Source organism: Adiantum capillus-veneris, chromosome 8 (genome assembly GCF_014529385.1).
Source record: "Adiantum capillus-veneris isolate H3 chromosome 8, ASM1452938v2, whole genome shotgun sequence".
Lineage (NCBI taxonomy): Eukaryota > Viridiplantae > Streptophyta > Polypodiopsida > Polypodiales > Pteridaceae > Adiantum > Adiantum capillus-veneris.
This window is the reverse complement of record NC_140938.1, coordinates 105,198,415-105,221,356: the sequence shown is the minus strand read 5'-3', so window position 1 is coordinate 105,221,356 and position 22,942 is coordinate 105,198,415.

Sequence of the window (22,942 nt, the reverse complement as noted above, 5' to 3'; positions counted from 1 at the left end):
GTCTCAATCTTGCTCTACATTTGGGTACACCACATTGGTGGAGGAGATGGACACCCCAATCTTCTTGGGGTAGTTTTCTTTAATTTCTTGAATTTTCCTTTGGCTAGCCATGGCGTTCTGTTTTGAAACGGGATAGATCCTTCTCAAGCTCGTCTACACCCTCAGTTTTGGTGGTGATGGAAGTTCACTAGCTTGGGAGTTTGAGTGCCGATACACGATACAGGCACTAAGTTGGAAGAACCCAAGCTGTTCGACCGCATGATGGTGCCTTGTGAGCCTTGCACTGGTTGAAGCCTCACAACGCTATCTTGAAGCAGTAGAGTGCTCATCGCTACTGTTGTGGTTGTCTTCGCCCTTGACAATAGTTTTGCCCCTTGCTAGGAAAGCTTCTTGGCAACAGTAAAAGACTCTCGCAATCGCTCTAGGTGCCTTGTGTTGCATTCCCAAGGTTGCAAGATCTTATGTGATCTTATGCTCGCTTTTCAGTCGCCAAGCAGGCATACCTTGCCATTAATTTGTTTTATTAATTCTCCAAAACCTTGCTTTATAACTTCCGGTGCCACTTTTCACTCCTGACGTTGGCCTCCATAAGCTCCATCGTTCTATTTTCTGTCTCTTCTCACACCCAACTGGAGGACCTGCTAGAGATCTTGTCGTAATTGCAGTGTCACCCTTGGATACCGGTTTTCCTTGCTACCCTCCCCCTATCTTCTACGTGAAGTTTGACGTGGTCAGCAAGGGAGAGAACTGACCAAGCGGCCATACGCATTTGTTGCTGTGGTTGTTATCGAAGAAAGGCAAGCAGTCAGCAGTGCCATGGCCACCTCTACCGCTAGCGCAACTGCTCGTGCATTAATGTTGCAACCAACATTGATGGTCCTGTGTATGGGGACGTCCTTTCAGTTGGATTATGGTCAACAACTTGGCAACTCAGAAATGTGGGAAAAGTTCATGATCACTGTTTTCAAGCATGTGCAATATTATGTGGAAAACTTTGTGCTAGCAACTTTCAATGCATTATGTGAGAAAGTACAAGTGACAAATATCAAAATAGCAGTAGCAAATAGATGTCGCAGTTCAAGGTGTCAAGACCCGGTCAATGGCAGTATTCTATGGGGAAAACTTTTCTGGTTGGCAAACTGAGTTACTATAGCATCACTACAGAGGTGCTTTTGTCAACGAGAGAAGTCAAGAGATACAGATCACGACAATTTTACTCCCTTCTCACTTTCAGTTAATTGGTTTTTCTTGCAAAGTTCTAGTTTTCTTCTTCAACTTAGGACTCTTTCTAGCAGAGTTTTCCCCGTTCAATTAATCATCAAGTCAAGCCCACTAAACCCCTTATAGAGATGGATGTATGTCATAAAAATATCGCCCCTAGCCCTCAGTTTGTTCTTCCTTGTCTTGTCCATTACATCAGGATAGCAACCTGATGTTTGCATAAGTGAGATGTCAAGTTCCATGCCTTGATGATGTTCGGCATGATGTCAAGTCTAGCCCCTAAGATCAGTTCCAGTCCCTAAGCCGTTGTATGATCACTCCCCCCGGATGAGGCGTTGGAGTTGATCCCTTTGTGTCAAGTCCTTTCTCAGCCCAAAATTGTGAAAAAGATGTCCATCTTTTTTCTCCCTAAGGGGGGAGGTGTGGTGTGTGGTCGTGTAGGTAGAGTCCGGCCACCTAGTGTGGTCGGACATGTTATGGCTGTAACCAACACTCTAGCATAATATAAGGAGGTGCACTCTCATAGAAAGCCACGCTCATTTGGTCTCAATCTTGCTCTACATTTGGGTACACCATAATAGTTGATTTTTAATAGCAAAATGCCTCAAGAGAAATCTCAAAAGGAGTGGGAAGCTATTCTCTAGTGGTGGACATACCTTCAAATGAAAAGGCTCATGTCATAGATGAACAACTAGCCAATATCCCTGCAAATGTGTTCATTGGAAATTTCCAGGCAAAGGATGGCACCAAAGTCAAAGCCACCATCTTTCCAAAAGAGAGCTATGGACATTGCACCAACAAAGAGAAGTAATAGAAGGGCCAAGATGCTTACAATAGGTAGTTTTTTTAGATTACCACCATGGGGGATTGATTTCTAGAAAGCACATGAAATTATGAGCTCTATTCAGTACAACAAAGAAGCAACACTGATGGACAAAGATGGTGCCACTATCAAAGTGCGATGGATGAGCTCATCAATCAAGCTCTCCACCTTCCTACCAAAAACCACAATCTACTGAAAAAAACCAAAGCCATAGATAACAACAAGGCCTTTATCAAGCAATAAGGTCACAAACTTACCTACAGGGATCTGATCTACTTTTAGACCGAGCTACACATACAGCTAATTTCACAACATCTCAAAGTACAAAATGTGCCTTGATATGCAGAGCCAAATCTACACATTGCCATGGTGATGGCAATGGGGCTAGCAAAGAGGAGGGTGATTCAATGTGACCTTTGAAACTACATCCTCGGGAAGCTAATCAAATATATCCTTAACGACAGTGACAAGAATAAGACTTACATGAATGTTGGTCCAGTTCTTGCCAGAATAGCTTTTCAGGCCTTGGGGATGATAGATCAATTACATACAACAAAATCAATGCTTGAATGACTACATAAAGCTAAACATGTTGTCCAATTTGTGTGTAAGTCCTCTACCACACCTACAAAGAGAAGAACCAAGGGAAGAGTTCAAGGGCCAAGACACCAAATAGAAAGGCCACGAACTTGGATTTTGAGTTCAGTGAAGAAGTCAAGCCAAGAAACCCTAATACTCCCTCAGAGTATCAATCCACAGAATAAGAAGAAGATGTTACAGTTCCATTGATCTGCAAGAAGGCTCAACCTATGGAACATATCCCAAAGACACAAGTACAGAGGTTAGTGGAAGAAGCTCAATGACTTAGAGAAGAATGGCTAGCAACAAAAACAGAAAAAGGTCAAAGAAGCAATATCTGAAGAAGATAATATCAAGCTCAACAAGAAGCTCAAAAACATCAAAGCGAAGAAACTCAAGAAAATAAAGCAACACAAATGCAAGAAAGCAAAGGAAGAGGCATTAGCTAGTTGGATCTTTCTGGCAACACATTCATGATGTTCTAAAGCAAAAAGCTGAACATAGGAAAGAACAAGATAAAAAGGACCAAAGATTTAGAATACCTAATGGATTCACCAAAAACTTAGCAGTCTATGCATGAAGACCTGCCTAAAGATGGAGCTACAACTAACTAGCAACAAGAGATAGAGATGGAGACCGAACAACAACAAGTCTTCCCAAAACCGAAAACTCCTCCTCCTCCTACTGAAAAGCAAGAAGAAATGAAAGATCAAGATGGTAAAAGAGAATCTGAAGAAGACCAATAGGACAAGCAAGTGGAGCAAAGAGAAGTTGAGAAGACAAAAATTGATCAAGACCAACAAGAAAGGGAGCAAGAGCAACCAAAGGACCAGCCCAAGAAAGATGAGGAAAAGAAAGAGTCAGTGCCGAAAACTTCTCAACAACCTACCACTCAAGGGTTGAGAGAAGTTCCACCAATCTCAAGAGCCACAAGCTGAAGCTACCGACAAGCTCATTCATGAGTTTGAGCTAAAAGAACATCTAGAATCAATACGGCTCCAATTTTGATACTAAAGAGTAGTTTTAGAGTTAAAAGAATTGGATGCTAAAGACCCCAAAGAAGAAGCCAATACAGCTATCAGGGAAATTGAGCAACGATGACAACAAGTGGAGTGCTTGCAAGAAGAGAAAGAAGATCTAAAGATCGCTCTAACACGTGAAAAAAAGGATGTGCCCAACCGGTTCTAGGATTCAAATTGAACTAAATAGTAAACTTCAAGTAGGGTAGCAGATCCTAGAGGAGACTCTGGTAGGAGATCAGAAGAATTACTCAAAGAGACCAAGAGATCAAAAATTTACAAGAGCACTTAGCAAAAGCTAAAACCAATCTAACTAGCCAAGAAAAAAAGAATGCTCAAGAATTGCAAAGCAAAGATCTGGCAATTAGTGCCATGCAAACAAAGGCAATAGTATGAGCCCAATAAACCGCACCACCCGGTAAAGTTTGAAAGAATAGACCTACCCCCCTTGGACCTACCAAGCACATAAACAAGGGGTGGTCTACATGATTTTGAAGAAGACATAGAGAAAATGGATTCCATGGAGGAGCTCAAGAAGTAGATTGAGGACATCCCCAACAATTCGTACAAAGATTACATGCTCTATGAGCTCAAAGTGCTTGAGCCAGCCACCCTGCTAATGATAAAACCAGATGAAGCAGTCAAGAACTTTGGCCATGAAATAATTCCACTACCTTTGATGAAGCAGGGAGCCATCCTTTGGGAAAAGAAGCTCCTACCATCTCTAGAACCAAATGCAAAGGGGGACTATGAAGATTCATCCATCATTGTAGATCAAGTGATCTTAATATTGGGAGTCAACCTTTACGGATGAAGAAGTGGTTCAAGAAGCAACCATAAGATTAGAGTATGTACAGAAACATACCACATAATCTAAGGATTGACCCTACATTTTTCTCGATTCCTCGATGATGATCGTGGGACAGCTACTTCATATGGAACAATCACAAGCCATTAGCGCTAAATCACCCAACGTTGTCAAAGCCCATGAACAACTACAAGCCGACACAGTCTTACATAGTGTACACAATGAAAGTAGTGATTAATTAGATGAGGTATGTGCCATATTTGACTTGGAGTTGCTAACAAAATAGCAAAGATGATCATCACGTGCATTCACACTTTTGAATACATAGATGCAACAGAGCACCCACGGTAGAGGTTTTCTAGAAGGCAATGAAGGTATTTCTTGGAATCTAGAGATCAAAGTCCCCAAACATACATATACTTATGGGCATGTATGGTAGAATCATGTTTCTTCCATCATGTTATATGAAAACTTTTGAGGAGGCATTCATGATGGGATTTTTAAAAATGGATTCTAACATTTTCAATCCCCTCATTGAAGATCTACAAGCATGGCCTACTGCATACCAAAGTGTAGTGCTCAACAGCCCATTCAAAGACATATCAATACATCTAGATATAGTGGTTTGGGCTGCCAAGTTCACAAGAATTACAAAGACACTAGAGAAACAATAGTTCAACTAATAAAGTTCATAGACCCAAGCTTGCATGAGGACGTGCAAAGGCTAGGAAGGGGGAATGTTTGGTAGAAACACTTAATAGGTGCCCTAGCCAACTACAATCCTTCAATGCCCACACTCTTGATGTACTCTTATTTTTTTTTGTGGAAAAGCTTTGTATAAAAGAGAAATCATTATTTTTGAGCCGTATTTTGTACACTCTGAGATGTAATTCTTTGCTTTGAACCCAAAAGCCTTGTAAGCCAACCACTAGACAAATGAGTAGCCCTAGGTATAAAGCTTAAAATATATAATTTAAAATGACCTTTGTAACACTAAATAAAGTTCTAGAAGCTGAGCTCTATACGTACGACTATGAGTGGCAACTCAGTAGCACATTATAATCAATTTTTCTCTTCTCTGGTAATCAAAATTCAATTTCAAAAAGTGCATTGTGTTCCTTGTCTCCTACTCTTTCATTTAATTATAGTCATTCTCAATTCATTTGTGGTTTGTGAAAACTATTTGTGAGCTAAATCTATAGTTTTGAGTGTAAAAATGGTTGTTTTTTGACATTTTTTTTTACCATAGGAGAGTTTTCCTATACCATAGAGTGACCTTTCTAGATAGTTCTATTGTAATTTTCATGATCACGAACATAATGGATCGAGATTGTGGTACCTTGTTGAAGGACCTCCAAACTTGCTAGGATAGTGCCCCTAGGCCTATCATAGCTCCTCCTAAAGTTGATTTTGTTTGGTCAACAAAATGGCTTGATGACCTAGAGTAGTGAGACGGGACATACGAGTCGCTTCCCTGAGTATTTACATATTATGTTAGTGCTAGACATCTATGATACAGATTTAACAAAATGGCTTGATGACCTAGAGTAGTGAGACGGGACATACGAGTCACTTCCCTGAGTATTGACATATTATGTTAGTGCCAAACATCTATGATACAGATTTCTGATCATTGCAATGAACCGCTAATACATTGTCCTATTCATATGCTCAAATAATGCCATTTTGAGTAGGTGTGTATGACATAGTAAACTATCATCCAATGCTTCTTTTTCTACAAAAATTCTTGAACTCAATGGATACATACCATTTTGTAAAGCCTTTAGCTTCTTGCCTGATTGGTGTTGGAAAGCATGTGCTAACTCTAAACGTCATTAGTGAGCTAGGCTATGGTGGATGAAGCCTTAAGATTTTCATGATGCTAGGCCCGGTTAGGATTAGAGCAATAGAAATCAGGGTTAGGGCTACGCCAAGGGCAAGAGCATAAAGAGAAAGAGTATAGACACAATGGTAGACTCAAATTGCAATTGTTTGATTAGAGAATAACCTCTAAAATAGTCTTAGTGATTACAATCATTGGATAGAGAGGTTGCATCCTCTTACTAATGGCTCATGTCATCATCTATCCTTTTCTAGGTGGCTAGTGGGCTTTCCTATATGATCCACAAGTTGGGATTACCCCAGCAATTGATTCTCTATCATTATAAGGAATTTTTGAAACGTAGAAAAAATTGTCTTTCCTTTTCAAGAGGTAGACCCACACCTTCTTAGTAGAGTCATCTATAATTGTTAGGAAATATAATGCCCTCCCTAGAGATGTATTTAGCATAGGCCCACATAGATCAATACCAAGTCTAGAGGATTCCTAATCTCATGGCAAAGTGGTAGCCTTGGTCTATTTTCCATACATGCAATGGTCACACAGACTAAAATTAGAATGGTTTGAGATAAATAAGTAGCCCAAATGCTGAAGTTGATTCATTCCTTTTTGACTCATATGACCAAGTTGGCGATACCAAAAATCAATAGAAGGCAATTCAGTAGGCCTGGGGGATTCACCATCTTATTTAACCATAAGTGCAGGGGAGGGGGCTTTTTTTACAAGTTACATAAGCATATAAGTTAGGGGCAGGACCCCAATAATTCATCCCCCAAGCTTAAAAATAAGGGAGGGGGGTATCATATTTATGGAGGGGGGGGGGGGGGGGCTAAGCCGGGTTGATTACTTGTAACAATCCAAAAGTTTTTTATCAAGTCACACATCAAATTTTGCATCAAGCCGGTCCTAGATAAGGGCTGATTTGAAGCAGGTCAAGGGTTGATTTACACCAGCTTTGGATGGGATAGAATACGATAAGTAGCCAGAGCGTAGGCTGATCGGGCACATAGTTGAAAGTCAAAACTATGAAACATTGAGGGTACATCTAATAATCAATAGAAGTGGTTCCTTAGTGTGTTGCCAGTCACTATGCTACACACTCTTTGACTAGTTTTACTTAGTTAGATCATGCGAGACCTAAATTTTATATCTGAGAACTCCTCCCCTATGCAAACGCTTCCACAACTCTGATGTATATTGAAAATTGTATAAAGGTGTAAATTGTATATGTTGTGCATAGACCCCTGAGGAGGGGTATCTCTCAATATCTCTCATCGTATAGATCCGATTGAGGATAGGTCTAACCATGTTGAGAGACCAACTCAAGGACCACATTCTACTGCACAATTCTAGCACTTCAAATAGCCTGAGTAGTCAACCTAATTAGCCTCATATTGGGTCTTTTGGCCTTAAAAACCACCATAGACATATATTTCTAGACCTCCTTAGCTACCCTCAACATTCACACCTACTGCAGCACCTTGGCATGCACCTCTACATACATATACCCTTGTCTATGCCCACCTTTAGCTACACCAAAGTTTACTAAGAGCTTAGTGTCAGGTAGTCAGCTTGACAATTTGGGCTATACTATAGTTGTTGGCAATGGTTCTTGAATGATTCACAAGGGGAATCTTATCATCTTGAAAGGCCAAAAATCTGGCTCATTGTACTCTTTGTATCTCTCTTTTGCGAAAGAGAATTTCATATATGCTGATGACCCGGGGGATTCACTCTATATACAAAACGGGATGCCACCTCCGAGCGGACGGCTTTGATAAAAACCTATATATACGACTCATATTACGGAATATGACCCCCCTTTCTATTTTTATACAACAATCAATGAAGAAAACTATCATACCCCTATCTTTTGGATTGAAACTGTGCAGCAAAATTTCCATTACGAGCGCGTTTTGACCCCCGTTTTGGAGTTAGAGTGCGTTTGAATGCAAAAATGCTAAGGTCTAGGATTTTGTAGATCTACATATAGGCGGTAAAAAAAGTTTTGGGTTGGCTGGAGTGTGCATAGATACTATTTATTACAGTGAAACAAGTGTATATACGCAGATTGTGGTTACAGGTGGTAACCAACTATCATTAGGAAAAGTTTGGACTCAAAAAAGGACTTTTTGGCGTTAGAGAGAGAATGTTGTTCGACCAATAGAGTTTGAGTCACCACAACGGTAGCTCCAATTTATTTGATTTTTATCTCAAATTTGTGCGTTTTCAAAAAAGAGTTTTTTCTGTTAAAAAGATCTCAATAAGAAGATACGACGCAATTTGTGCAAATTATTCTCCTGCCATGGACGACGAATGCCGAATGTGCCATAACTCACATTCAATGAGGCACGTCTTTTGATGAACACTTTTCAAGCTACTACTTCTTGTGTAAACTAGTGAGCCTCTTTTCTTTTATCGTTTTTGCGTAGTGTCACTTCACAGCTAATAGAAGCAGAGATGGAAGGAAGACGACCACGACGACCATCCGCCTCTGTTAAATCTGTGGAACTATCCAACAGCTTTGACTTAGACCATGGTTGCTGGATGTCTACCACAGTCACCATTGGTAGTTGGGTTCTGCTTCAAACAAGAAGAAGAAAACGGATGTCAAATGAATTCATCAACAACTGCAAAGGACGTGTGAAAGATTTTCGCTTCTCTCAAACGGGAAAGACAGTGAAAGAGGTGCTCATTGAGCATGCATATATGCACTCCGAACTACGACTACAACAGTCACCTTTGGGGTTTCCTGCTCATAGACCAAACTGTGTGACTACTATATTGCTAAAACGTTTTTAAAGATCCTTCAAGTTATTTTGTTGACTATTTCTTGTGACCATTCTCTTATCTTTTGTTTTTGTAGATATTTATCCTTCTAAAAAAGAAAATTGGCAACCAATCGAGTGCATAATTAGTATTTTTGATGCTTTTCATGCTTCGATGGGAGAACTTATGTACAGAACTAGTGCGAGAAGAGCTCTCGCAGAGAGGGGAGTTTTCATTTTAGGACTACTTTTATAATGCCCCTTGCTCTGTCCATGGATTTGGCACTTTGAAACCTTTCCCTCTTCCCCAACAAGATTCCCCAAAGTGGCCAGTTCCAACTTCAGAAACCTCTGAGTGTTTTAAACTCAAGCTTCATCAGGAAATTTTGAAGTGTTTGCGACCAAACATTGCAAGCATGCAAGTACGAGTCAGTCTATTTATGCCATTACATGTCTTTATAGATTTCTTCCACGATGAGGAGGTTAGAAAAACATAAACCATGTTCATCTGCAAATCCCAAACTTGCCTTGATTTTTTGGATGATAATTGGGATGTCAGTGATTCTGAAGGCATTTTGTGCAAAGTTGACAAGCGCTCGGTTGTGTGCAAGTGTATGATAGCATACCAGAATTTTATAGTTTATTTCTACTACATGAGGTGGCATCAAGTGAATGGTCAGTTGGTAGCTATGGATCAAGATTTAAGTGAAGATGCTTTTAATCCCTTGATGTCCATCGAGATATGGTTTTCAAATTATTTGCTTACAGTTGTTGTGGTTAGATCAAATGTCACTTTAAGACAGGTTCGAGAGGATCTGTTCAATGAGTCCGATCTCAATTTGCCTTCAAAATTTCTTTTCAAGTGTAACATGCGAAAGGTACTAAGCTACATGTATTACTTTTATACGTTGATGTCTCTATCGTGCTCATGTATCCCAATGTCTTATCGCGTATGTTGCATTGCAGGTACCTCACAGACAAGAAAAAACGACTCTTTGTGCACAGATTACCAGTGAGCAACAGACTTGAAATAGTGAACTAACTTTACACAATGATTCAAATACTATTCTCAAAGATTACTCGACAAAGGCAGCTCTCTACACTACCAAACACCATTGGATCCTCACTCTCCCATTTTTTTGGAAAACTGTACTTAACATTTTGTAAACTTTGAACCATAATCAAAACAGAAGTCAAATTTCGATCCATTGCTTGTAATCAATTTGTCAAAAGTACATTTCATAATCTCTTTCTAATCTTGTGCGTGCGGTGATGTGGGGGTTGTTGGTTGAGGTTGAGGAGAGGTGGTGGCTTGGGGGTTTGGGGGCTCTGGAGCTACTTCATGAGTAGGAGAGGTGCTGGGTGGGGGGTTTGGGAGCTCTGGAGCTGCTTCATGAGCAGGAGAGGTGCTGGGTGGGGGGTTTGAGGGTTCTGGAGCTGTTTCTTCAGGACGAGAGCTGGTGGGAGCTTGGGTTGGGGAGGCATCTGGGGAGATATTGATATGTGCTTGTGTTGGTGTGGTAGACACGGGGTATCTTGTCGGCGAAGGCCTAGGCGTGGGCCTTGGTGCTGGTGGGATAAAAGCATCACATGCTCTGTCTGGACGCATGGTCGCGCAATTGATCAAGTTTTCAATCATTCCATTTCTAAACGAAGAAACATCAGCCTTTGAATAATCTGCCAAATTTCTTACCTGCGTTAAGAATATCATTGAATAAGACCCTCCATCCACAAGAGTAGGCATCGTCCTGCTTAGGGACTTTGCAACTAATAATCGTAAGATTCTCATATATCTGCTCTTGTGTTAAAGCTTCAAGAGCAGACACAAGCTTCCGAAGAGATCTGTGCAAAATACAATTAAATTACATAAGCGACTTTTAACAAAATTCTATGCGATGTCGAACAAAATACAAAACCTCTTACCTACGTACTTCACCATGAAATCCATGGGATGAATTAGCAAGGTAGCACCGGTTTCGTTCAAGGTGTAAGAGAACAAGACTCCAATGAGCACTGTTACAAATAAACATAAGCAAAACATATGTCATCACAATAAATTAGAGTTCAAGATAAAATAATTTCACTATTGAAAACATTGCGTACCCTTCATGATAAGCCAGAACAAAATTTTTGTCCGTATCCATGTTCACTGACTAGAACCAGTCGACTACTTCCACTAAAGATGTATCCTCGGCCGTCAAAATGACCGAGAGGTTCGAGTCAAGGATAGCGACATCATCTTGCATATTCCAAGGAAAATTTGAAACTACAAAACTGTAAAGAAATTCGTGTCATACAAAATTGAATATATTAAAAGAATTTATTGTGAAAAAAAGAATAGCACGCACCAAAGCAAGCAATTGATGATTGAGTCTGTGAGTTCCCTTGTCCGGTTCTGTAAAATTGCAATCTCGTGGGAGTGATAAGGAAAATACAGAATGCGTCCCCACATAGGAAGGCCAACATGGAAATAGAGAAACAGCAATGACAAATCATCAGCGTTGGCGTCGCTGATGGCATCTGCCATTTGTTCCTCCATCATCTCAAGGCGTAATTGCTCCAATCTCTCACTATCGTCTTCTATTGTGTCTCGCTCGGCGTTGAGACGGGTACTGTATCGATGCATTTGTGTAGACACTTCATGAAATTTGACCTTGTCAATAGGTGGTATTCTAAGAATAGTGTCCATCTTTCGGTCTGAAATACCGGCAGGCGGTATTGTTTTGTCATACCTGAACCTGAGAAGGCGAAGTGTGTTGATGTCTCGCGGCATCAATGTTGTCCTATGGGCGTGGGCCGAGAGAATGTAGCCGTCCTGGAAAAGCTCTACAAAAAAATCCTCGGCGGCCTCGTGCAAGCACCCCATTGCACTTCGAGACCACCATAAATTCAGGTTGTTTTGCTTGCAAATCTCGTGAACAACTCTCTGGAATGGCAGTTTAGGTATTGCCAATGAAATGTGCTTTTGGAGCTTACGAAGTTCGAGTAGAACGCTCCTATTCTGCTCGTATCTTCTTCTTCGCATTGTTGCGCGTAACTGCGGCATGGTCTTGCCCGGAATCCCATGCGATGTTGACGGTTGCGCTGTAGACGAGCTAGCCTAGCCCTGCGGAACAGACTGGTCAGAATAAACCTTCCTTGCTATTTGCTTTGTGCGGGCCATGACCTGAACGAGGAGAATGCGAGGAAATATGGAAATCTGGACGTGGGTAAAAAGGCAGAGTGACTAGAGACACTTCGGAAAAAACGGTGAGAAAAAAAACGGTGGGGGGGGGGGTGTTTATATTAGCGGAATAAGTATAATGAGAAGAGGCGGATGCATTAATCATGACATCGGGAGGTATGATGGGAAGCGTACAAGCATAATGATTACGCGCCACGTGGCACATCGGGACAAAAGCGCCCCAACGGGTTGCCCTAGCAACAATGGTATGTTGCGACACAACGCGAGGAGGTGGACCAATATACTATGCACTGGTCGTATCGCGTTATGACACGACAACTGGCTGTCGTGCCAGAACGCGATAGTGTTGCTTTTGTAGAGCGGCATCACCCATTTCGCTTTGTGGCGCGACCGTTCAACGGCGGCTGACACGTGGCGTAATCATCACGGCGACTGCATGATGCACGCGTGGTGCGACAAAAAAGGCATCGCGGCACAACGCGAGGAGACGGACCGTAGTACGCTTGATTGGCCGTATCGCGTTATGACGCGACAACAAGTTGTCGCGCCAAAACGCGATATCGGTGCTTTTTTTGTGTGGCGGCACCATTTTCGCGCTGTGGCGCAACCGTTCCACGGCGGCTAACACGTGGCGTAATCATCATGGCGACATCATGATGCACGCGTGGTGCGATAAAAAAGGCATCGTGGCACAACGCGAGGAGGCGGACCGCAACACCTTTGACTGGCCGTATCGCGTTATGACGCGATAACAAGTTGTCGTGCCAAAACGCGATATCGGTGCTTTTTTTGTGTGGCGGCACCATTTTCGCGTTGTGGCGCGACCGTTCCACGACGGCTGACACGTGGCGTAATCATCACGGCGACTGCATGGTGCACACCGGCCCCATGATGCACGTCAATCGATGTCATCATTGTCCTCGGGAGTCGTATAAATATGACTTGCTCCCCCTTTGTTTGGATGTTGTGCTCTCTCGTCTATCTTCACTTTTAAATTTCCGTAATGGACCCCTTCAATGTTGAAGGAGAGGAGGAAGTGCCTTGCTCTGAGGATGCCCCCCAAGACAAACTATCTCATTTTGTATACCACATTGGGCTTCAGCAGCGTGAGACAAAGATCAGGCCGATGTTCAATCCATATTTTTCTTTGCATGAGTGGATTGTCTCCGTGCGTGCAACATTACCTATCAGGTTTTGAGCAGACCTACCAGTAGAAAATGTCTGGTGGCATTGTCGAGATACAAGGAGTTCGTTTTATTCACATGAAGGATATCAATTCGAACTCCTCTAAGAAACACATATTTTCTAGGAGTTGCCTTAAGCTGCCAGTGCACTTGCGGATAACAGACCACAAGTGTACACTTCATAACTGCAAGTGTTGAGTGGCTGAATATTATGCAGGTTTTATTTTATATTTGCATTTAATTTTAGATGAGCATGCTGATGCTGCAGAGGCCTCGCTAGAGGATCAGGCTGGGGAGGGTCAAGAGCCCAAGTCTCGGGGAAGCCTTGCCTTGCAGGTTTCAAAGGGAGTGCAACTTCCGGAGGGTGCTTTGCCTACTAGTGTTCTACCTACCATACCTATTGGTGATTTGCAGTATGTCTTGCTTAACGACATTATGGAGATTTTTGACCTTCGAGAGGACTATTGCCTTGCCATTGTGGCACAGAATCTCAAAGAGGATGATGCTGTCATTGACCCTGAGCAAGACAAGTATTCTGTTATAGATGCCCATGTAAATGACGATGAGTTCGTTGACCCCGCAAGTGCACTTGTGATGATTTACAATGATGTTGTGAGGTATGAGTGCACGCTTCCAACAGAAAAGGAGTTCATGGAAGTGCAAAAAAATCTAGGGATTGAAGAAATGGGTAAGGCAACCACTTCTTCATCATCTTTGGCCTCAACCTCCAATGTGTCCACTAGAGGTCAGGGCGGCATCAACCTATGGAATGAGGACTTACTTGAGGAAGATGAAAACCAGAAGGTAATCTTTTTTTATTTGCCTTACCTTTTTGGTTACTACTTATCTCATTTCATAATTTTAATTTGTTGCAGCTGGTTGTCTATGATGATACCTTCATTCCTCGCCCTCGTGGACGAGGCATGGGAGATTTAGGGAAGAATTCCTCTCTCGGCCAATACTTAAAGAATCTTAAGTATCCGAGTTTTTTGGTCTTCCATTCGTCCTTCTCCAATGACAACGCGGAGCTACCCTTGATGACGTTGAAGACACTTTCAAGATATTTAGGAGGGGCCGTCATCAGGTGGAACGCAGATAAAATAATGCTTTTAGAAAAAAATTCCGCATTGCATATGTTTGACCAAGGGCCAGGAATGTATGGTTTGCGTAGTCGCTATTTTTTGACCCAAGCAACATATGGTTTGACATGCGGAATCACTGACCTTGCGCAATTACTAGAGTATGATAAGCATGCTATGTTTCACAATAAACAACCAATTGTACATCTGCCTACTGAAGAAATATCTCTTGTGGCTGTGGAGGTGGAGACAAATGTACTGTCGACAAACGAACCTGCAGGACTAGGTTGCAAAAGACCAAGGCAAGAAGAAGACGATAACACACAGCAGGCAAAAAGGCCAAAATATTTTGTAACTTTTCCTGACGAAGATGAAGAATAGAGAAGCTCCAATGTATATTGTCGATGCCAAAAAATAGTACATTTTCTATCAAAACAATGAGTACATTATGTTTCTCACTTTTGTGACTGGTTGTCTTTTCTTAGCACAAAAAATTATATTGTGTTACAATGCGCTATCTTTAGGAAGTCTCAAACAACTTGGGTCGGAGTTGTCCAAGTTTTTCCAGTGCGTTCTTTTTGAAGTCGCCACTCTGCATGTCGTGATGCCGCAGAAGATGCCTCCCATATTTCCTTCTTACGTCGTTTGCTTGCTAATCTCATTGCTTGGCCAATCTGACTGTCTTTGACACATTCCTTTCGGTGTGTTCTATGCATTAGTTTTTGATAAGTCCATTGATGTAGTTCCTCCAAACTGTTGGCTTTGTTTGCACCACCTCCGTGACGAGTGTGGCTGAAATAGCGAGTACGGGCTTGGTAGTGAGTTTTCTCCATACCTTGTGTAGACCATATAGCCAAGCTACCATACTGCCTAGCAAACCAAGGCATGTGGTTGCATATGATATGCTGCAAAAAAAAACCAGCCTATTGTTTATGTGTAAATATATAATCACAAATTTATCAAATAAATTAATATACCATGTAATGAGTTATGTGTTGCTTTGTCCATGTAGCTATGAAAGACCTGTGGAAGGTCTCCAAAGCGTCTTGAAACAATGTACAGTCAGTATCTCTCCAAGTATTGAGCTCACAAAACTTGAATATGGAATCCAACATTTTCCACACATTCGCTTTGCGAATCCTTGCTGCACCATTGTCTGCGTGGTCAACCACTGCATTGTGCAGGTTTCTCCACCGGTTGTATCTCAATGTCAACCTTTCCTGAGCACTTTGGCTTTTGCGTGGTCTGCCACTTGTTGGCATCGACAAGAAGAGACGGGCTTTCACACCGCCAATAGACAACTTCTTTGGCACATCTCGACCATTCTTAGACCTCTTCTCGTCCTGCTCTATTTTCACATGTCCTCCATGCAAGCCCATATCTGAGAAAACTGTTTCCAATGATAATATAGCCCTTTGTTTTGCTGATGCTGGCTGAGTGGTCCAAGCAAAACAAATGTACAAAAACATAAGTTTCTCAATGATTCTGCAGAGTGCATGCATCGTGCAAATATGTACTCTGGATAGTGGAATATCCAACACTGGGCGGAAGTTAAGGTTCTGCAAGTGCCTATCCGGTGCTCTCCTCCAATTTCTTTTGTCAAGACCAACGACTCCTCCCATGCAATACAAACAAGGGCTTTTACTTGTTGCTCCTTTTGAGATGTTGTACATACACTTTAGGGTTTTGAGATCTCTAGCCATATGCCACTCTACTGTGTATGAACCCATGCCTAATACATCGAGTGTCTTTCCATTTCTCTGTTCGCTTATGACTTCAGGAATACTTGTTTGATGGAAAACCCAGTTAAGAATATCGAAATTCTCTGCAGGCACCTGAAATGGGAAAACCAAACCAATCAAATGAAACATGTCTAATCATTTTCTTAAGCAAAAACTTGTTGATTTCAAATCTTGAATGTGGCTAATAAGAAATATTGTTTTCGGATTGCACGCTAAAGTTTCTAGGGTCGTTTGAAGCAATGCGTTCATCTAATGGTCTATTCATAAGTGTTATTGTGACACGCTCAACCTTTGTCTCTTTCACTAGCTCGCACTCATCCAGTTTAAGCACAAACTTCAAGACTCCATTGCATTCCTCTTTAGAAACCTCAAACAATTGAACAATATATGTCTACAAAGCTACTAAATCATAAAATATATTATTGTATTTGTCATAGACCACTTCCTCTGCTGATGGCGATCTGTACATTGCTTCAATGTGAAAAGGAGTGCCCAATGTCCGAAGCACTTCCTGGTTGACCTCTAGTCTTGTCTTTCGAATGGAGAAAGGATTTGGCAGCAACATGTGCTTGAGATTGAACTTCTTACTTTGTTGCTGCATAGTTCTGTAAACAGAAAATTAAGCAAATGGACTATTTCCAAGTTTTCAAATGCTACACATATCCAATATACCTAAAAATTGCAGACATTTGATTTGACAGGTGAAGACAATTGATTCAAACACCAGACATACCTAAAAATTGCAGAATAACCTTTGTTGGATATTCGGCTTCATCCAGAATTGACTGAACATCACGTGTTTGGAGTTGATTCTGTTTCAAAAGAGTGTCAAGTTGCTTAGCAACAATCTTGCAGTAGCGGTTATCGTCAAAAAGTCCGGCGACATCTTTGCGTTTTAGTATGAGACCATAAGGAATTGAAGAAGTTGGTGTGTTGCTATCAATATTTGATTGAGTATGTAACAACGATCTAAGCATAAATATGAAAAGTAAGATATAAAACTACAAATGTAAAGATGAATTAAACCTGCTTGAATGATAATCTTACTTGATTGCTTTAACCCTCTTCTTCAAACCCCCAGAACCAACCTTCAGTTGTTCAATGTCTCGTAAGCGTCGTTCTCTTAACCGAGGACCCAAGACAATATTTTTTTCTCTGAGATCTTACGTGAGCTGCGTGATGCTTTCGTCCTTGCCTTTCAGTTGTTGAGCGCACTCTGTCACAGTTTGCTTCAAGAAAAAGTTTTCTTTGTGTGCAAGGTCTCTCTCAAGCTTAAGAATATCACTTTTGGCCGCTAAATGCTTGGTGTAGCCATATAAACCAGAATAACCGTCTCCTACATAGTTCAACAATGACGTTATGTTTCTGCACGGTGGAGTTGAGTTGGTGATAGGATGCTCAGGATATATCCTGCCATCCACCCAAAGATCGACGCTTTTTTTACCTTGAAATCTGAAGTTCTCTTTTGAAGCTTCGGAAAGGATGCCTCGCTTATTCTTCTTGTGGAGGGTCTCGTATTCTCTGGACAGTTCGATATGCATATGATACACATCGTTTTGACTCCTCGTCTAAGTTGTATGTGAAGATGATAATGACATTGAGATGACTTGGTGAATGAGAAAGCTCAAAACAGAGGAGAGCGCAAGAGTGAAGCAAATGGAAGAGAGCTCAAAGGAGGAGACTGCGCGCAGACGGAAAGCAAGATAGATGCGAAAATGAGAAGAAGAATAACATTCAATGCACCTCGTTGAGCGCCAAATCTTAGTTTTGAAAAATCCAAAAGATTGAGACAATCAGTGTTCAACTCGGAGCCGTTGTATCGTATCATTGTCTGAACACTTTTTGAGAGTTTTAATAAATGTACCCCTCAAATCTGATATCCGATTTTTTTTGAAAGTGAATATCAAAAATGAAATTAAGGACTTTTTATTATCTCTCTCTAAGCTGACCTGGCATTTCTTACAAGGCCCATTTTTTTAGTCCAAACTTTTCCTAATGTTTTGGAAGGCTGCTTGAAGACTGTTGTGTGAAGGGTTGGAAACATGTCATCCAACAATGAAGGCTTAACCAGGTTGTTAGGAGAAGCTGGACAAGAACATCTTGAACTATGCTTGGAAGTTCAGAATGACCAATTTCCGAGAAAAGGCTATTGGGACTACATTAATGGAGAGCATGAGGTAGCACTACTATTGTCAAATGAAGGTGCGAGTCTTGCACAAATTAAAACATTTAAAGATTGGAACCAGGGAGATCAAAAAGTCATGTACTGGCTTGTTGTCAGTGTACAAGATACCATGATTGGGCATATATAGGATGCTCAATCTCCTAAGGAGGCTTGGGACACTTTGCTATCATTGGATGTGCACACACAAAGGCAAGGAAGATGCAATTGAAGACTAAGCTGAATACTATGCAGAAGAAAATCATGTCCATCAATGACTATTCGTTAAATTTAAAGAACATATGTGAGTCACTTGCATCGATTAGTAATATAGTTGATGATGCTAATAAAGTAGAAGTCTGTCTACGAGGTTTGGGTCCTGAGTACAAACAATTTAAATTTGGCATCCTTCTTCAAGAGAACATTCCCTTGTTTACAGATTTGGTGTCCTTATTGATTGTGGAAGAGAAGGAACTTAAGGAAGACTCCTCTATGCAAGGGGGAAACAATTCTGAACATGTCCTTCTAAAAAACAGAGGAAGAAGAAGAGGACGTGGTATAGGTCGTGGACGAGGCCAAGGATGAAGGAACCACACCAAGCACAACATCAAAACAACAACCATAGTCAGAACACAGGTGGTGGCGAGTGATACTTTCAAGGCAGGGGGAGTCCAAGAGATTGTGGAAATGTGCATTGCAATAATGAAGGCCAACATGGAAATGTAGTATGTTGGGATTGTGGAATACATAGTCACTTTGAACGTGACTATCCAAACATGAGGCAACAAAACAATTATGCAACCAAGCAAGAATGAAAATGAGCCCAAGTGGCTATTTGTGGTGTAGCACATGCTGAATATTATGTCTGCAAATGTGGCAAAATCTAGTGATAATGTCTTGTATGTGGATTCTGGTGCATGGAATCACATAACCAGACATGGTGAATGGTTTAAGGAAATGTAGACTTTACAAAGTCCTAGTCATGTAGAAATTGGGGATGATACTGTACATCCTATTATGCATACAAAAAATGCGCCATTGTCTATGATAGATGGTAAAGTGAAATACCTGGCTGATGTACTACATGTACCCAAAATTACAAAGAACGTGGTTTTTGTTTGGCAAATGGTTGAGCAGGGTTTACAGGTCAGCTTTAACTCCGATGATCTCTTTGTTGAAGAGAATAAGAAGGATGAAAGGCTGGTTGCACAAGGAAAGAAAGTGGATTTTTTTTTTACTTTGGATGTAAATGTGCCCGAAGTGAATGTTGTCTTGTTTGCACGAGGTGCAGTTGTTGTTCCAGATATAGAGATTTGGCACAAACATATTGGGCATGTAAATTTGTAGAGGCTAAAAATGATGCAGACTAAAAAGATAGTTACATGTTTATGTATGTTTTGAGTTTTTAAAATGCAAAAAGTATGTGAATCTTGTTAATTTGGAAAGCATGAAAAATCATCCTTTCCTCATGTGATAAAAATGTAAGCAGGAATGCATTGGATCTAGTGCATACGGATGTATGGGGTCTGACAAAGACTACATCTATGGGTGGATGTAGATACTATGTGAGTTTCATTGACGACCATACAAGGAAGGTATGGATCTACTTCATGAAGCACAAAAGTGAGGTGTTTATGAACTTCCAAAATTTCATAGTTATGGTTGAAAAGAAAGCTGGGAAACATGTAAAGTGCCTCAGGTTAGATGGAGGAGGAGAATACTTCTCCAATGAATTCAATGGTTTTTTGAAAAAGCATGGAATTGAGAGGCAATTTTCATGCAACTATACTCCACATCAAAATGGTTTGCTGATGGAAGATTAGGCACATTGCAAAAGTGGCTAGAGAATTGATGAATGAGAAGAACATGCCTCATTGTTATTGGGATGAGGCTGTTTCTACAGGTGTCTACATTATAAACAGAACTCCCGCTGTTGCAGTACATGATATGACACTTGATACTCGAAGAAAAGTTCAATGGTGAAAAACCAGATGTATCAAATTTTGAAGTGTTTGGATGTATTGCTTATGTGAATGTTTCGAATGAGCTAAGAAGTAGGCTTGATCCAAAAGCAAATAAATGCGTTTTTGTTGGCTATTCCCTTAAGCATAAAGGGTACAAGTGCTACAATCCTATCATGGGTAAAGTGGGGGTGAGAAAAGATGTTTTTTTTAATGAAATGGAAATTTGATATGCTGATGTAAAAGATGATTTGGGGGCTGATTTAAGAGAGAATGTGGCTACAAAAAATACAGGTACACAGTCACAAGTTTTGAGTGCACCACAAGGGTCCTCTAGTACAAGTCATGGTGAGAATCCATGGAGTGGAAGGTTACATGAAAGAAGAGTCCTACAAACTCTTCAAATGTATCAACTAAAGGAAAGGAAAAAGTTGATGATGCCTCTAAGTTGCCAAAACTTAGTGCTGATGATGGGAGCAAAGCGAACCCCGAACCCCCGACGGCCTCTAAAACACCGGGGACCGAATGGCGCGCCTCGAGCTTGTCATGGTAAAGCAAACAGGGGGCACCACCTAGCTTCAGTGGCTAGGACGCAAACAACACACCACCATAACAAAGTTTTCATCCAAGAGAGATGGATGCTTGGGAGTAATGATGAAGAGGAAGGGAAATGAGATCAAGTGAGAGAGAGAGAGAGAGAGAGAGAGAGAGAGAGAGAGATATATATATATATATATATATATATATATATAGAGAGAGAGAGAGAGAGAGAGAGAGAGAGAGAGTGAGTGAGGGAGGGGGTATAGCGGCTTAGTACTTAGGCACCACAGAAGGATGGCGAATCCGTACACCCTTCACACATACACAAGCTCACTCCAAACACAAGACTAGGTGGCGATTCCGCACACCTCACATAGGAAAAACATTGCAGGAAAACATACTCACAAAACCTCAAGCTTTACTTAGAGAATAAGGCGATGAAATGGGGAGCATAAGGTAGGGGAATGAGAAGGGAGAGAGTGGTAGAGCACATGGCGGATAGGTGGGAGTGGATGGCGAAGACTCGCACGAGGGTTATGGTCATCATCCTTCATTTAGATGCCCTTCATCTTCCATAGCCCAAGGGTGTAGAGGTCATGCTCAAGATGAGCATGGTGATTGCCGTGATGGTGATGGTGTGGGTGTGTGTGTGTGCACTAGGCACACACAGTGCATAGTGTACTCTTTGGTGATGTTGTGTGTGTGTTTAGTGTGATGGTGACCCCTCTTTATATAGGGGAGGAGGGGGGAGAAATTCTAGAATTTAGAAATGAAGAAATCATTATCTACATAGGCCATGTGACTGTGGGCCCCACTTGTCTAGCTGTGTGTATATGTGCCAGAACAGCAGTCTCATGAGAGAGAGACTAAGAGAGAGAGATGGGTTGATGAAAAAAGTGAGAGGTGACATGGAGAATAAAGTAATTACAAGAGGGGAGAGGGGGGAGTGTGTTCAGAGGTGAATCTGTGTGCAGATGTGTGTGAACACAAGAAAAATCAGGTAACCACCGAGTGGGGATGGGTCTGTGGGCACCTTTTTCAGTGAAACTGAGTGTGTGTGAGTGTGGGGGAGGTTATTTAGCTAGAAGACAAGAGACATGGCGCCCTTTAGAGAGAGGGGGGTATTTGGGTCATGGGATATGATAGGAGAGAGAAAGGGGGGGTGGGGTATACTATTTTGGAAGATAGGATAAGTTGCATGTGAGTTAGGGTGCATTATTGGTGAGAGGTGGGGTAGCTTGAGGGGAGAGAGAAAGGAGAAAGGACAAGGGGAAGAGAGAGGGGGTTGAACTTTTGAGTGGAGGAGAGGAAAAGGGACACACGGCGGGGCAACAGTGAAGAAAAAGGAGGCAAGGTGGGGATGGGCTGCCCAACAGGCATGAGGTGGCCTATTTTACCTTTCTCATATATTTACATAATCATACTTTATTTTTTTCTTACTTTTTTCCAATGCCTTTTATCACTCCCTCCCTAAGAGGGGGTTTTCATGGGGTGGGGACGAGAGAAGAGGGGTATGGGAGCTTGGCTTGTGAAAAGCCCCCATCATTAGCCCTCTGCTTTTGGGTAGAGGCATTCATGTCTCTAGCTCATCTGTTTGATCATTATCGTCGGAGGTGGCGGCTGATGGTGTGTTCTCATCTGGAATTTCAATAGGTGGAGCCTGGTCAAATCGAATAAAATAAGGTTTAAGTTGCCAACCATTTACCCTGGTTTTATGAAGTTTTCCATCAGCCTCCATAAGCTGGTAGCTTCCATTGGCATACTATTTCCTGATGATGAAAGGGCCTTCCCATCGGAGCAGGAGTTTCTTATCCTTGCGCGTGTCGAAGCGATTGTCGTAGCGGAGCACCAACATTCCTTTCTTCAATTCTTTTTTCCGGAGATGCTCGTTAAAGCTAAGCCGTCTCTGCTCTGCTTGTGCTGCATAATAATTTATTGCTTCTTCTCTGTCCAGTTGTAGTCTTTCCAAGTTGATGATGTGATCTCTCAAATGCATGTTGGGTTGTTGAAGTTGGCTTGCCATTACTCTGAGA